The sequence below is a fragment of the Lissotriton helveticus genome, chromosome 4_1, assembly GCF_964261635.1.
Source record: "Lissotriton helveticus chromosome 4_1, aLisHel1.1, whole genome shotgun sequence".
Lineage (NCBI taxonomy): Eukaryota > Metazoa > Chordata > Amphibia > Caudata > Salamandridae > Lissotriton > Lissotriton helveticus.
Window position 1 is genome coordinate 945,382,250 of NC_136063.1, and position 16,298 is coordinate 945,398,547.

The following is a 16,298-nucleotide window of genomic DNA, read 5'->3' on the forward strand; positions in this document are numbered from 1 at the left end:
GAGCTGCGGAGCACTCTGTCCGAATTTGACCATAGACTAAGGTTTTACTAAACCTTAAAGTGCTGGGCGAAGCACTCTGCTGGGAGTTCGCTGACCCAATCGGGGTCTTGATCGATAGCTGCAGCGAGGGTGGAGCGCAGGCGTTGCTTCCAAACTGCGGGTGTGGTCCTGTCCTGAGCGGTCCTGTCCTGAGGGTTTGCTGTCCTGTCCTGAGGGCCCTGTCTTGATTCCTATTCCGAGGGTATCCTGTCCTGTCCTGGGTGTCCATTCTGCACCTGCTGTCCTTTGAGGGGTATCCTTCCTTGAGGGTTTCCTGTCCTTAACTGACCCGTGGCCAGGGTTTGGTTTCCACACCAGTCTAGGTAAATACTGTTCTAAGTTCCTTAAAACTTGCACCTTTCTATATTTCTACCTTTTGCTACAATAAAGTGACACCTTTGCATATGTTATTTTTCCATGTCTTTCCGCAACTATTGAAAGTCATTTTGCATTTTTCTCATGAAAATTGTTCCTATGTCACCTCACCTGCTAGAAGTTATATTTTGCATTGCAGTTTGTAATTTCCTGATATGGTCTAGAACTTCATTACCTAGACTATTTAAAGGCCCCTTTACCTTAAGCGAAGCGTGTTACTCTTTATAGGCCCTCCTATAAGTTACCTATGCATAGTCTGTCCATACTTAAACATTTCTGAATTTCATAATCAGTTTCCCATTTTCATTCAATGTCAGTATTTCAATGATTACCCTGTCTTTATTTCTCTATAGTTATATCATTTACGTTATCTTGGTAATTGATTGTCTTATTGTTATGTACTTACTGAATGAAGAAAACGAACTTTAGATAAACATTTTAAAACTTCCAGTTGTCCGTGGTCATTTTACACAGTATTTGAATGTTATTGGTTGGGTTTGTATTTGGTTGCCTTTCCTTTACAGCTAGCTCCCTGATTCATTGTGGTCATTAGGTACCCGTGTTAGTGGATGGTAAGTCGGGTACATCGAAACAATAGTAGGGAACACACACAAATTGGTAGAGCTCGTGAAGTCACCTGGTCAAGGTATATGGTGATTTGAAAGTATATGGGCCCGAAGCCGGAAACGGCGAAATTATTGGTCGGGTGGCCTCGCGCGCTCTATCAGTTTTTCTGGTAGCCAGAGGATGGTTAGGGACTAGTTGAAAGTAAGGCAGGGACTAGTTAGTCTAGTCAAGTCGGTAGCTGCTAGTACATTGATGCTGCTATAAGAGCGGCCATTCCAGGGGATCTGATCAGTCTCTTGAAGTGTGTTGCCTTTGAATTCATGAATTGTGTTTTCATTATTATTCTTGTTCTTATATTGTTATATGTATTAATCCATGCGTTCGTAAACCGTATTGTTTCTTATTGTCCGAACTCCCCGGGGAATTGAAAGGGCAAGTGGTGAATAGAATCCATTGTCCTGAGGTCACAGGCTCGAGGAAAAGTTTGGTGCAGGTTAGGATAACCGGGAAGCACTAACTAGGGTTTTTCTGAATACATGTGTGAATAAATGTTAGTAACGAGGTTCATTGGCAAAATTCCCATAGTGGCGTAACTTAGTAAGGGTCACATCGGAAGAGTAGCAGGTTCATCGGAGCTTGATAGTAAGCAAAGGGGTCCGCTGAGAAACCTTAAACTCGGAACATATCCCGGAAAGAAGTGGATGAGTTTAGGGGAATAACAGGTTCACCGATGCTAGAGTGAAGGGTAGGCGGAAGGGATCTGCCCGCAGCGAGTGAAAAGTAAATGGAAGTAGTTTACTTGCAGTAAAAGAAATCTTACTGTCTAGACACTTGAGCACTGTGGCGAATGTGTATTTGTTGTAAAATAACCAAGCACTGAGCACTTTAGAAAGAAAGAAAGTTTCCGTTACCTTGTGAAGGGAGGGAGTCAGCCGCGAAGCGTCTCTGACGTCACTCTGTGCCGCGCTGGGATTGGTAGAAGCAGCGGGCGGGTAGCGGAGCTGGAATTGTAAAGGAGGGGTGAGCGCCGGAGCGTGAGAACTGTCTCACGAAGGGGCCGCGCACCCATTGGCGGAGATTATTTAGAGTCGCGCACCCATTGGCCGAAAGTATTTGAAGCCGCGTACCCATTGGTCGAGGCTATTTGAACTTGTGCACCCATTGGTCGCACGGATTTCTGAAGCGCGTTCTGATTGGAGGTAGTTTGTAAACAAAGTTAAGCGTAGAAGTCGTATGTGGCACTCGCAGACTACAGGAACTAGACCTGATCCAAGGCACCTAGGTTTTGAAAGGGATCAGTGGAAAACAAATAGATACGATATTATGTATGGAACTAAGAGAAAATTGTCCCTTGTAAGTAGGGTGAAAAATTATTTTAAAGCGGACAAACAAATTAAATCTAGAGAAGGTGTTCTTGTCCCACCACCCAATACTCCCGCCTCATTCATGATGTTTGACCGAGGGTACAATACCTGTGTGTGGTTGGAGAATTGGGTGAAGTACACAAAAGATGACGGAGTATTGGCTTTTCCGTTAGATGGTACTTTCAATGGTAGGATCTTATTTAATTTAAGAACTCGGATGAATGAACTGCATCCCAGACCGAGACTAACGCAGTATGAGGCATTAGAGGAATGGGAGATTGAGGCTTTTGAAAGAGAAAGACCCCGAATGGACAAGGGTTTGACCAAGTGGTACCCCAGGCTGAAACAGGAGTCCAGGGACAAAAGGATGAAACAGTGGAGGCAGAGCATGATTGTTGAGGGTCTGTTTCCCATGATGCCAGCCTGTCATAACCCTGCAGCGGGTGAGAAAGGTACTGAAAAATGTAAGCATTGGGGGGCCCCTGGGGAGTCAGATGATGAATTGATGGATGAAATCTGTACCAGAAGTCCGCCACCTTATAATGAGGGAACCCGACCTTCCAGTGTAGGAGATGCTCCCCGACGCCACTTCCTCAAGGAGGAGGACAGATCATTAGGACTGGGAGGGGGTGGTCAAGTATTGCCCTATTTTGAGAAACCCGAACCGGCGGAAACAAGGGATATATATCCCAAAATGCCCGCAAGCCAGGAAGAAAAATATTCACGTACAAAAGTGTTCCTTCCCAGACCTATGTATGACAACGAAGAGAAACAATCAAGTTCAGGACTGCCTTTTGTTCAACCTCCATATGAGGAAGAGCGCAGGTCCTTTAACACCGGAACTTTATTCCCGAAACCAAATTATGGTGGGGGACCAAGTGAAACGCATCCTACTGCCCCGAGTTTTACTCCTCCATTGACCCCACAGGAGGGTGGGCAGATGGAGTCCGGAACAGGTGATGAATTTGTACGGCTCCATAACATGCTCCAAAGTAATTTATGGGGCAGAAGTCTGGGGGTTCGTGAACACAACTAGAATCCAACAGGAAGAAAATAGGTATTTGAAAGCAATCCTGAGGGCGCCACCCAGCACGGCTGGTCTTATAGTCCACAGGGAGCTAGGGAGGCCATATTTGGAAGACTTGTTAAAACTTAGGCCAATAGTGGCCTGGTTAAAAATATGGATAAACCCAGATGCGCATCTAAGCAGAGAAATTCTATTGGACTGCCTAGGTAGGACCCATTCAATGCGCATCCCCTGGCTCAAATACGTGAAAAATACCCTGGAGGATTTAGGGTTGGGGAATCTCTTCACGAACCCAGCTACTATTTCAGCACAGCACAAGAAGCGAGTAGGGGAACTATTTCTGGAGCGAGAAACCCAACGTCGAGCTTGTGCTGAAGGAGTGAAAAAGACTGTAAGGGCCCACAGTTTGGTAAAAAGCGTGGAGGGCATGGAGCCTTACTTATTTCTTCTACATAATGCACAGGACAGATTTTTAATGTGCCGTCTCAGACTGAATCTGCTCCCCTTCATGTTGGCTATGCCTGCCGGGTTTACTTCATCTATCGAGCAGAAGGGTCCCTGCGGCTGCGACAACCGGTCTCCGCAGGATTCCCTTCACTTTGTTTTGCTTTGTCCCTATTTTTCCATGCCTAGGCGTAGATTCCTTGTAAATATTTTAAAAAAGGCCCAACTGGAACACGCCAGGGATGCTCTAGTATTTCTGTTAAAAGCCTCTGACCTTTAACTTTGTGTAGTATTTTGAATTTCATCAAAGTCGCAATTCGTTTAAGAACGACGAGGGGAGAGGAATGAAATATTGTGATCTGTATTTATATGGCCCTTATGTCGGCATTCTTTTTAGCGTATCAATTATGTACAAGGATCCTAATTAGTATTTAATAATGTTTTATTGTTTATCTGTGTATATAAATGTGCTTTTATGGTGTTTTTTAATCACCGAATAAAGATTCTTGAATTGAAATACTCCTCCATTGACCCCACAGATATTACATGACACAACTTTAAGAAGGATACTAGTAGAAAAGGAGCAAGAGGCTCTAGCTAGACAAAGGACAGAAATAATTCAGAAAATCTCCCAGTTAAATACCAGTCCTGAGGCGTTGACTATTCCAGTAACTATTGGACCAGTGGTTCCGTTATACGGCAATGGTCAGGGAAATCCAATTACTCCAGTTATGACCCCAGTCATGGCACCCCCGAGACAGGAACCGATAATCATAGATGATCAGTCCAGTGAGTGTGAGTCTGAAGTTGCGTTCTTGGATTTGCCAAACAAACAGACCGGAAAGGGAATACAGCAGAGGCATAACCCTTTTAATGCGAAAGAAATTAAAATGGAATCAGCAACAGGTACTAGGAGTGTCTCTCTGGTAACTCCGGATGAAATTGAGAGTTGGAGTCGCGAGTTAGAGAAACAGACTCCGCAAACGAAACCCTTAGACCTCTACAAGCTGAGGGTAGAAATAGAAGAATTAATGGCAGGTAATGTGGGATTGGATCGATTGAATACCTACTCTGAAGAAGAATTGTCGTTTATGTGTAAAAGCTTTACAAGGAACACCAGAGTGCTCCACGAGAAACTGACAGACACCGCAGCCAGTATGGGGGTAGATATTTCAAAATCCAAGCCCTTGCAGAAACCGTACAGAGCAGACTTCTCAGACAAAGATATAGAGCACCTGAATGTGGCAGGAAAAAAGTTGCAGATTAAAGAAATATTGGGGGTACTGCAAAAATGGGGAGATGTGGAAAGATGGAGAAGCAGGTGGGCAAGAAAGAAAGAAGAGGCTCGCTCCCGACAAGCGACTCCTGAGTTCGCTTTAAGGGAGGTAGAAAAACCCGAGCAGTTATGCCCCATGCGCGAAGTACCAGGAGGGAAATATGTGCATGTCCCTTGGTCCAGACAGGATATTGTATCCTTTACGAATGATTTTCCGAAATTACGAGAGAAACCAGTAGACTGGTACCGGCAGGTAGAAAGGTTCGTGAAGGTACAGAAATGTCTGTGGAAAGACCTGGATGGGTTTTTCGACATTGTGGTTCCGGTAGATTTATGGACCCAGTGTAAAATAGCCATAGACTGGCCTAGTGAAGAATACCCAAGAAACAAAGAAACAGGGGAGCCATCAAAGGATGTCATGCGAAAATATGAGCAGGTAATTCAGCATTTGAAAGAAAAAGTGCCCGCAAAGGAAACTGATTGGACCAAGATAGATAGAACCACACAGGAAAGGGATGAGACAGTGCACTCCTTCTATGAGAGGTTATTGCAGGTGTTCAAAACATACAGTGGTATCGATAACATCGAGATGAAAGACATGACGCATTTTATTTACAGGTTTGTAAATGGTTTAAGACCCGAAATTTGCCAGTGGATAAAAGATAATAAAATCTGCTGGCACACCAAAAAGATGGATGAGGTCCTGCGGTACGCAAAATACTGCGAGGACGAGATGGCAGAAAAGAAAAAGGCCCTTAAGGAGAAAGTGATGTGGGCTCAAGTTAAGCTGGCAGAACAGCAGGAAAAACAGTTGAGTACCATGGTTAAAAATGCTGAGAACAAAGGTCCTGGGGGAGGGGGTGGAGGAAAGCCCCGGCCCAAATTTAGCAGGGAAGAGGCTATGAAGAAATTTCCCTGCCATCAGTGCGGCGAATTTGGACACTGGCGTAACGAGTGTCCCTATTTAATGGATGATAACTCAAAAACACCTGATTTAACTCCACAGACGCAGAAAGAAAGACCAAGAAAGACACAACCACAGGTAAAAACAGTTCAGGTGCCTCGGGCACCAAAGCAAGTATACAGGGGAAAACAGGCAGAGGGTGAGGAGATAGAAGTTTGGGAAAGCGGTGAGAACAGAAATGCAGCAACTTCGCAGTATCTGTTGAATGATACCTTCTTGTGTAATGACCAGTACTGACGGGGCCTGAGAGGGGAGGACGAGGAGTGCGTACTTGGCGCTTCCTTGCCGGTAGACCAGTCCGGACCATACATTGAAGGAAAGGTTGACGGAAATGATGTCACCTTTCTGTTGGACACTGGCGCTACCCGTTCTACTGTGAGAACAGTGGACGTTCCAAACCTACCCCTCTCGGGAGAAAATATCCAAGTAGTGGGTGTATCTAATCAATTGATTAGTACTCCTGTTACCGAACCAATGGAGATTTCAATTGGAAATTTTAAACAAATGCGTAGGTTTGTCGTCTGTGACACCAGCCCAGTGAATCTACTGGGTCGTGATTTGTTGTGCAAAATGAACTGTACTATCTTTTGCACACCAAAGGGGGTTGAAATTCAGACCCCGGATGAAGATGGCATTTATAAATTATTGTTACTCAGACCTGACTCAGAAATTAAGAGATTGACCCTGCAGGACTTGCCCAAAGAACTCCAAGAAGCAGTAAAGCCAGATGTGTGGGACTTCACTGGAAAAGATGTGGGATTAATGAAGGATGTAGACCCCATACAGATAGCCATCAAGGATAATGCAGTATACCCTAATACCAAGCCCTACCGAATGAATGCTGAAGTGAAAGCCGGTGTGACACTGGAAATACAAAAATTGCTAGAAGGAAACATCATACAGGAAGTAATGAGTAGCCCATGCAACTCACCGATTATGGGCATCAAGAAGCCTAGTGGCAAGTACCGGGTAGTGCAGGACCTGAGAAAGGTAAACAAAATTGTGGTTCCCTGTTGCCCTATTGTCCCGAACCCTGCAGTGATTCTGTACCAGATTCCCTGGGATGCTGAGTGGTTCACTGTGATTGATTTATGTCATGCATTCTTTTCGATACCCTTGCACCCCGACAGCAAATTTCTTTTCTCATTCGCCTTCGAAGGTCACGTGTATTGCTGGAACCGGGTCCCTCAAGGGTATACAGAGAGCCCCTCTATCTTTAATCAGATCTTGAAAAAATGTCTAGAAACTTTGATCTTACCTGGGAACTCTGTCCTAGTGCAGTACATAGACGACCTTCTCCTGGCGTCTAAGAGTCATAGGGACTGTGTAGTTGACACCATTGCCCTACTAAATCACCTGTGTGAGAAAGGACATAAAGTGGCCCCTGACAAACTACAGTTTTGTGCAAAATCAGTGAAATATCTAGGACACCAGATAGAAAAGGGCGTAAGAAAAGTAACATCAGAAAGAGTGAGAATAATTCAAAAGATGCAGTTGCCTCGTACCCAAAAAGAGATCAGAATGTTCCTGGGAGTACTAGGATACTGCAGGCAGTGGATTCTGGGATTTGCAGTCCTAGCCAGGCCTTTGATAAAAATGACCAAGAGAGGAATGCCAGATATTGTAGAATGGGATGATGAAAGCCTAATGGCCTTCACCAAACTGAAAAATTGTCTGTGTACAGCCCCTGCGTTGGGAATGCCAGATTATTCCAAAGAGTTTGCCCTATTCTGTGACACTCGCGATAATTGCGCATTGTCAGTCCTGACTCAAGAACATGGCGCAACCAGAAGGCCTGTGGCCTATTTCTCTGCCACCTTGGACCCAGTAGCTGCTGGGTTACCAGGCTGTCTGAAAGCAGTAGCAGCTACCTGTGCAAGTTTGGAACAAAGTGAGTCCATTGTCATGGGACATCCTGTGACTGTGTATGTTTCACATGGAGTGGTAATTTTACTGACCAGAACCAAAACGCAGTATCTCACCCCTAGTCGGCTGACTAAATACGAGAGGATTCTTGTGGGTGCAGCAAATGTGAGCATTGTTAGGTGCGGTATTCTGAACCCTGCCACTTTACTCCCAGACCCTGTGGATATGGAAGGTGGGGATGATGATGATGAACATGACTGCATCGATCTGACAGAGTTCAGTACCAAGCCACGCCCAGACATTAAAGAAACTCCATTGCCTGTGCATGACATGGAATTATTTGTGGATGGTTCCTGTCTAAGACATGAACTAGGAGGCCTGAGTGCTGCCTATGCTGTAGTCTCCTTAACCAAAATTGAAGAAGCAGGTTATCTATATAACATAAAGTCTGCACAAGTAGCCGAATTGATTGCTATGATAAAAGCTTGCCAAATTGGGAAAAACATACGCATAACAGTGTACACTGACAGTCAGTACTGTTATGGTGTTGTGCATGATTTTGGCCAATTGTGGCTACAGAGGGAATTCCTGACTTCATCAGGTACTCCCATTCGAAATGGAAAAGTTGTTCATGACCTTTTAGAGGCCATCCAGTTACCGAAGGAACTGGCAGTGGTAAAGTGCGTTGCTCATAAGAAGAGCATGGACAAAGTATCACTGGGAAATAATTTTGCTGATCGCGTGGCCCAATGGTGCGCCAGAGATCACTATATCGTTAATCCTAAACGAGGGGGAATTGGAGCCAGCTGCCAACTTCAGGTGTTTGAAGAAGTACCTACATGGGATGAAGTGAGAGAGTGGCAGGAGTCGGCCCCATGGCAAGAAAGAGAGAAATGGAAGGAGGATGGGTGCAGACCGAGACGTGTGGATGGTGTCATCTTGGGCCCAACTGGTATGCCTGTATTACCCAGACACTTACTTGGCACAATGGCAAGATTAATACACGAAGGATCACACATTGGTAGGGATGCCATGATTCTGGTATTTCAACAGACTTGGTACAGTAAAAAGTTCAGGAAAGTAGCAGAGTCCCTCTGCCAGAGGTGCCTGTCATGTCAGCAGATGAACCCAGGCAAGAGGACAATGGTAGAACTGAGCAAAATAGGGAGGTCAGGGGGTCCTTTTGTAAGGATGCAGATTGACTTCATCACCATGCCCCGTTGTGAAGGGAAACGATATGTCCTTGTCATCGTTTGCTTATTTTCAAAGTGGGTAGAAGCTTATCCTACTCCCCAAAGTGACGCACTGACAGTAGCCAAGTGTTTACTAAAAGAACTGATACCTAGATTCGGGGTACCATTCATTATTGAATCAGATAAGGGTGGACATTTCCAGAATGAAATAATGGCTGAACTCTGTAAGGCCTTTGGAATAAGGCAGAAACTTCACTGTGCATATCATCCAGAGGCTTCTGGAGTAGTGGAACAAGTAAATGGAACTATCAAAAACAGACTAGCCAAACTGTGCAATGCCTCTGGCATGAACTGGGTGAAGGCCCTGCCCCTGGTCCTGATGGGACTGAGAAGTGTTCCTGACCGCAAGACAGGCCTAAGTCCCCATGAAATCATTATGGGAAGAGTGATGAGACAAGCATGGGTACCAGGAAGCAAACTGTTGAGTATTACTGATGATTTGGTGCTTGAATACTGCAGAAGATTGGGTGACCAAGTGCGTTCTATCTCTCGCCAGATTGGAGACGACGGCATCCTCAATCCAACGACTCCTCTCCACAACTTAGTTCCAGGAGACTGGGTCAAAATAAAGAAGCACACACGGTCAAGCTGTTTGGCACCAAGGTGGGGACAGAAACGCCAAGTAATCCTGGTAACAACTACCGCAGTGAAGTGTGCAGGTGTTCCCCAGTGGATCCACGCCGGCCACACCCAGAAGGTATTACCAGACAAGGAACCTGAAGTAGAAGGGCGTCCAGCAGAGGACTCTGCAGGAGCCAGACCAGAAGCAGCTGTCAACGAACAGCCCAGCACCAGTCAAGCTGCAGGAACAGCAGACGTTGGCCCAGGAGTAGTTGACTACGAACTGCCAAGAATCCAGCCTGCTGAAGAGGTCCAGGAAACTGAGCCAGGAGTAGCTGATGACGAGCTGCCAAGCATATGGCCAGAAGAATGGATACCATTGATTGATCTGACCGAAGATCCCATCCGAACAAGAGAGCGACTTTGTGAAGGTAGAGAGTGGACTAGTCAGGAAAAGCAAGGCACAGGCGAAGAACCTCAGCCTCTTGAGATTCACATCAAAACTGAGGAAGGAGAAGGTCAGACAGGGACAGAACAAGTGTTCGATACACCTCCACTAACTCCTGATGTGGATAAGGGACAGCTTAGACATAGAATAATAGTTCGAGCAGAAGAAAATCAAGAGATCGAAGTGCTTGAACAGGAACAGATAGGGATAGAAGAACGGGTTCAGGAAACAGAAACAGAGACATTTGAAAACCAAACACAAAATATTCCTGAACAAGGCCAGATTAGTAACCAGGCAGAAGAACTAGATACTAGCCCTGGAACTAGTCAGATAGGGGAAGAAGAAGAAAGTGAAGCAGAATTGCCACAAACGAAAGAAAATAAGAGGGCAAGAGAAGAAAACGAAGTCCAAGTGCCAACAAAAAGACTTAAGAAAAGAAAGCACCTTGAGCCTAGGTTTGTAAAGAAATTAAGGCTAAGGATAAAGACAGTGGAAGAAAAACGTGCAGAAGCAAGGAGAAGTGCGAGGATAGCCGAACAAGAGGAAAACTCTTCCAAAAGAAGGAGTGATCGAATAAAAAGACAAAACAAAAAGTACAAGTCTCCTGAATGGACACTGGTTTTGGAAGAACTTGAAGATCTTGATATAACTGACGTAAGCGACGGAGAGCCCGTCCCTGAGTACTCTGCTGAAGAAGAAGACGAACCACCGTGAATTTGCACAAAGTAAGCTAGTTGTGTAAAGACACAAAGAGGGGTCGAGAAACTTCTTCTGAGCCGAAATGTCTGATTCAACCGTGAATGGTAGACCTAGTTGCAGTCGTTTCAAGACGTGCTGCAAGGTGTGTATATGTAGTGTAGTAGTACTGATAGTCATCTGGATAGGACTAACAATTTTCATCCCTTTTGCAGTGAGTAAAGATACTAACATTGTCCCTACTGAAATTGTAAATACTGACAGTGAGGAGCTGACAACGCAGAGTGTAGCAAGACATGAGAGAGCACTGAGACAAACAAAACAAGACTTAGAAGCATCAGATGAGGGAAGACTACATTATCATGGAGTTAAGAACAGGACACACTTAAATGTTTTCGCAAACTTGTTAATACACTATGTAGAGACTATGGAAATTGAAGATTGCTATGTCTGCATGAAGCTACCTACTTCAGTGGCTGAAGGCGTGACATACCATCACTTGCCGTTGACATATGGAATCTCCTGTAGCATTTTAGCTAGTTTATTTTACAAAAGAGGACCGTTACAGTACTATTACTCTAACAATGACGTGATCTTTTCTGAACTTCCTATACGTGGGAACTTGAATCCTGTACATACCAAAAGTGACACCATAAGATATATGGGAGACTACTTTCTGACTATAGGTAACATTGACATAGCAGACGCACACAGAGATAACTTGACTTGTTCTTTGCGTGAGCAGGAAAAGATGTTCCTGAACATGGCAGAGAAAAGGAGAATTAAAATTCAAAAGAAGGCTAATGACGAAAGTCAGAAAAGGCCAAGATGGGCAGAGAACATGGAAGGCACCTCATCTGGTGGAGCGGGTCCTGCTCTGTTGCTGGATTTTGAAAAGAAAGGCAAGCTATGTCTTCACCGCGAGAAGACTAGCTATTATAATAATGTTTTCATTGGTTCCAGTGAATGCGAACACAATTACAAGGTAATTGGGGGTTGGGGTTTCAAAAATGGGTCAGAGCCTGTGTTTCCTGGAATTTATTATATTTGTGGGGACAAGGCTTATTTCAAATTGCCGGATCACTGGTATGGAAGTTGCTATTTTGGCATTGTCTTCCCGAAAATATACCATGTGAATGGAGTTGCTGGAAGCAATGAAAATACTAATGGCTTAGTGCGTAGTAAAAGAGAAAGTATAGGTGAAATTATGGGTAGTATTTTCAGTGCACTGATACCTGGAGTGGGAGTGGTTCTGAACACTCACAGAATTTGCAAATTGTCTACTATAGTGGATGTATTGTCTACTGAGACAGCTCATGGATTTCTGCTGATCAATACCGAAATGGTTGCGATTAGATCAATGGTTTTGCAGAACAGACTTGCTCTTGATACCTTATTAGCGAAAGAGGGCGGAGTCTGCCGGATGTTGAGGGCGCAACATTGTTGCACTTATATTCCGGATAAAAGTGTACAGATCAAAAGATATGTGAAAAATATTACTAATTTGACAAAGGAACTCAAACCACTCGAGGTTGATAGTGCCTGGAAGAGACTGGTAGATGGTCTCTCAAATGTAGGTCATTGGCTTGCTAGCTTAGGTAAAAGCTTATTGTTCAAGATACTGATGCCAATTGGTATTATAGGTCTTATCATATTCATCATATTTGTCTGTTGCAAATGTCGCAAGCACACCAGAAAACATCAAATGAATGCTAGTGGAGTGAAACGAAGTGTGGATGAGATCGAATTGGAGGAAGTGAATGATCAGATATACAAAAAGGTGAAGACTTCTCACCCTACCAAAACTGAAAGAGAAAAACTGGAACGCTTGCTGGAAGAAATAGAATTATATAAAGTGTGAAAGAAAGTTGGCATCTGGTTCCATTTATTTTGTGATGATAGTAAATATCATCAAAGAGGGGATTGATGAAGCAAAGCTTCGCATATTTTTGCGGCTTGCCGAAATCATGAACCTCATTTGTGTGTAACGAGGTAAAAAGTGTACGTCTTACTAACGTTATAATAAGTTTGAACCAAGTTTAAGAAGCTTGCCTGTGTATGTTTCTAATATATTAATCGAAGTTCCTAAAATGGCTGCCGCTTGTCTCTTAGTTACTGCGCATGCGTCAGTCACACTCACGTGTCCTGACGTGTCTGCAGAAGTGGAGGGAAATTCCTGCGCATGCGTAATACATAGCTTATACTGCTCGTGCAGTTCGCTCGTGTCATTGTTTTCATGTAAGCTAACATTTAGAATGCATAAGTAAATTTCTTGATGATAAGTTTAAAGTACCAACTATGTGATGTATTTTCATGATGACATTATTATGTATTAATTTGTTTTCGCTTACTTTTCATGTACCGCGGGGAATTGGGGGTCTGAGTGAGAGGAGAGCCATATTGGAGGTCCCTTCTGCGCCTGCGCAACTCTGAGGCAAAGAGGACCTTGACTGATGGAACACAGCCAGTTGGCAGTGATGTGCAAGATGTTCCTGAGAAAGTCACCTCTGCCCCGCGAGAACAGCGAATGTGGCTTCTTATATGTTACATTGTAATATTGTCCTACTGTTTGCCGTGTAGCTTCTCATGGGAACCCCAATCTTAATAGGCGGTACCCAAGCATGCAAATACAGGCTTGAAATGTAGTATTGTGATTGGTGTGTTACCCAAATCCTACCTTAGGACCAATCCAAATTGAGGGATTTTGACACTTTGCAACATTGGGGGGTGGTACACTGCCCCAAAACAGTATATCTACCCTGGGTTCACCTAGGGAATTTGTCCGACTTGTCTGGTTTAGCTGACCTGTCACTGACCCAACGCACTCAATAGGTGACTGAAGATACAGAGAGCTGCGGAGCACTCTTTCCGAATTTGACCATAGACTAAGGTTTTACTAAACCTTAAAGTGCTGGGCGAAGCACTCTGCTGGGAGTTCGCTGACCCAATCGGGGTCTTGATCGATAGCTGCAGCGAGGGTGGAGCGCAGGCGTTGCTTCCAAACTGCGGGTGTGGTCCTGTCCTGAGCGGTCCTGTCCTGAGGGTTTGCTGTCCTGTCCTGAGGGCCCTGTCTTGATTCCTATTCCGAGGGTATCCTGTCCTGTCCTGGGTGTCCATTCTGCACCTGCTGTCCTTTGAGGGGTATCCTTCCTTGAGGGTTTCCTGTCCTTAACTGACCCGTGGCCAGGGTTTGGTTTGCACACCAGTCTAGGTAAATACTGTTCTAAGTTCCTTAAAACTTGCACCTTTCTATATTTCTACCTTTTGCTACAATAAAGTGACACCTTTGCATATGTTATTTTTCCATGTCTTTCCGCAACTATTGAAAGTCATTTTGCATTTTTCTCATGAAAATTGTTCCTATGTCACCTCACCTGCTAGAAGTTATATTTTGCATTGCAGTTTGTAATTTCCTGATATGGTCTAGAACTTCATTACCTAGACTATTTAAAGGCCCCTTTACCTTAAGCGAAGCGTGTTACTCTTTATAGGCCCTCCTATAAGTTACCTATGCATAGTCTGTCCATACTTAAACATTTCTGAATTTCATAATCAGTTTCCCATTTTCATTCAATGTCAGTATTTCAATGATTACCCTGTCTTTATTTCTCTATAGTTATATCATTTACGTTATCTTGGTAATTGATTGTCTTATTGTTATGTACTTACTGAATGAAGAAAACGAACTTTAGATAAACATTTTAAAACTTCCAGTTGTCCGTGGTCATTTTACACAGTATTTGAATGTTATTGGTTGGGTTTGTATTTGGTTGCCTTTCCTTTACAGCTAGCTCCCTGATTCATTGTGGTCATTAGGTACCCGTGTTAGTGGATGGTAAGTCGGGTACATCAAAACAATAGTAGGGAACACACACAAATTGGTAGAGCTCGTGAAGTCACCTGGTCAAGGTATATGGTGATTTGAAAGTATATGGGCCGGAAGCCGGAAACGGCGAAATTATTGGTCGGGTGGCCTCGCGCGCTCTATCAGTTGAAGGATGGATGAAAAGTGAAAGAAAGCAGAAAGGATGCCTGCCTGGTTGCGTGAAACTGGATGGGTGAAAGGAATACTCCGGGGGTTAGTTGGGTCACACTCAAAGGCAAGCAAGGAGGCATGGGTGGTGGTTAAATGACAAATGTATGTTGTTGGTGAAAGGTTTATTGAGATTGAGAATGATAGCCATGTTTGGATGGATTGATGCCTGGATGGTATCATAGTAGGTGAAGAGTCAGACTGGATGGAGAGAATGTGAAAGAAAATTAAAATGTGCCAGAGTACCAAAGCCAAGAGTGAAGAATAAAATAATGCTAAAAGAGCAATGCAATGATAAATGAAAAAACCCTGGTAAGGATAAAACAAGAACTGTTTTTTTAAAGGTTTTTGATTCAAAGGTTTGTGGTTGTATTTCAGAATGGAATACTCCCTTGACTCACAGTAGCTTGCAATCACAACATATATATTGTGTATGACTATGTATTTGTACCCACTCATCATTAATTGTCTCCCTCTGATTACGAGGCCCAATCCCACTCCCTACCCATGTCATTTTGACCATGTCAGCCATGGGTGGCCTATCGGCTACATGGTTATCTTACAATCAAACAATAGTAGTATGTCATGTTTAAGATCATCATGTGACGTGACGTTGTACAGTATATCATCATCATTCATATTACGCATATCATGTGCCTTGTTGTAGTAGTCAGGGTGAAAGTGAAATTTAGCATTTGCCATTCACTTAACAGAGAATGGCCATAGTGGAAAAAATAAATAGTACAGCTGCCCCACCTGCAGACAGTAGTAAAGTAACATGAGTCTGCGACACAAGATTATCTGTCTAGGGCACAACCTGACTGAGCTGGCATGCCTGCAAGATTAATTGAGCTAAACAAGACAGAGAAGAAGAATACTTGTCTACTCCATCCATAGTGCCTAATACCTAATCATTATCACATCCAAGTCTTAGGGGTCGAGGGAATGAGGATACCACAAATGTTATGTACTGCTAGTGCTACTGTGCCACTATAATTTTATGTGTATCATTGTTTTGTGTTACTTTTTTGCTAAGAGTATTGGTTACAAATTGGCAGGGGTTACCAGCATGGACATGGCAACAGACACTGGAGGCCATCCAGGCTGAATATCACCGGCTGGTTGTCCTGGCGGAGGAGGAGGTGGCAGCTGCAGCTTTTTCTAATTCCCTTGGCCCCAGCCAGTACCCCCGTACCCCTGCTGGTGTGGTGCCATGTTCTGGCCGCCACCCTCCACAACTCATCCTCAACCACTGCTGCCCACATTTACCTGTTCTTCCGGGGCAGTCCCTCTAGGCTCGGAAAGGATGTATATAGTCAGGGCCCAGGTTTGGAGGCAGACACACATTTCACATTTGTTGTATTATCCATCCAATATCTGGTGTG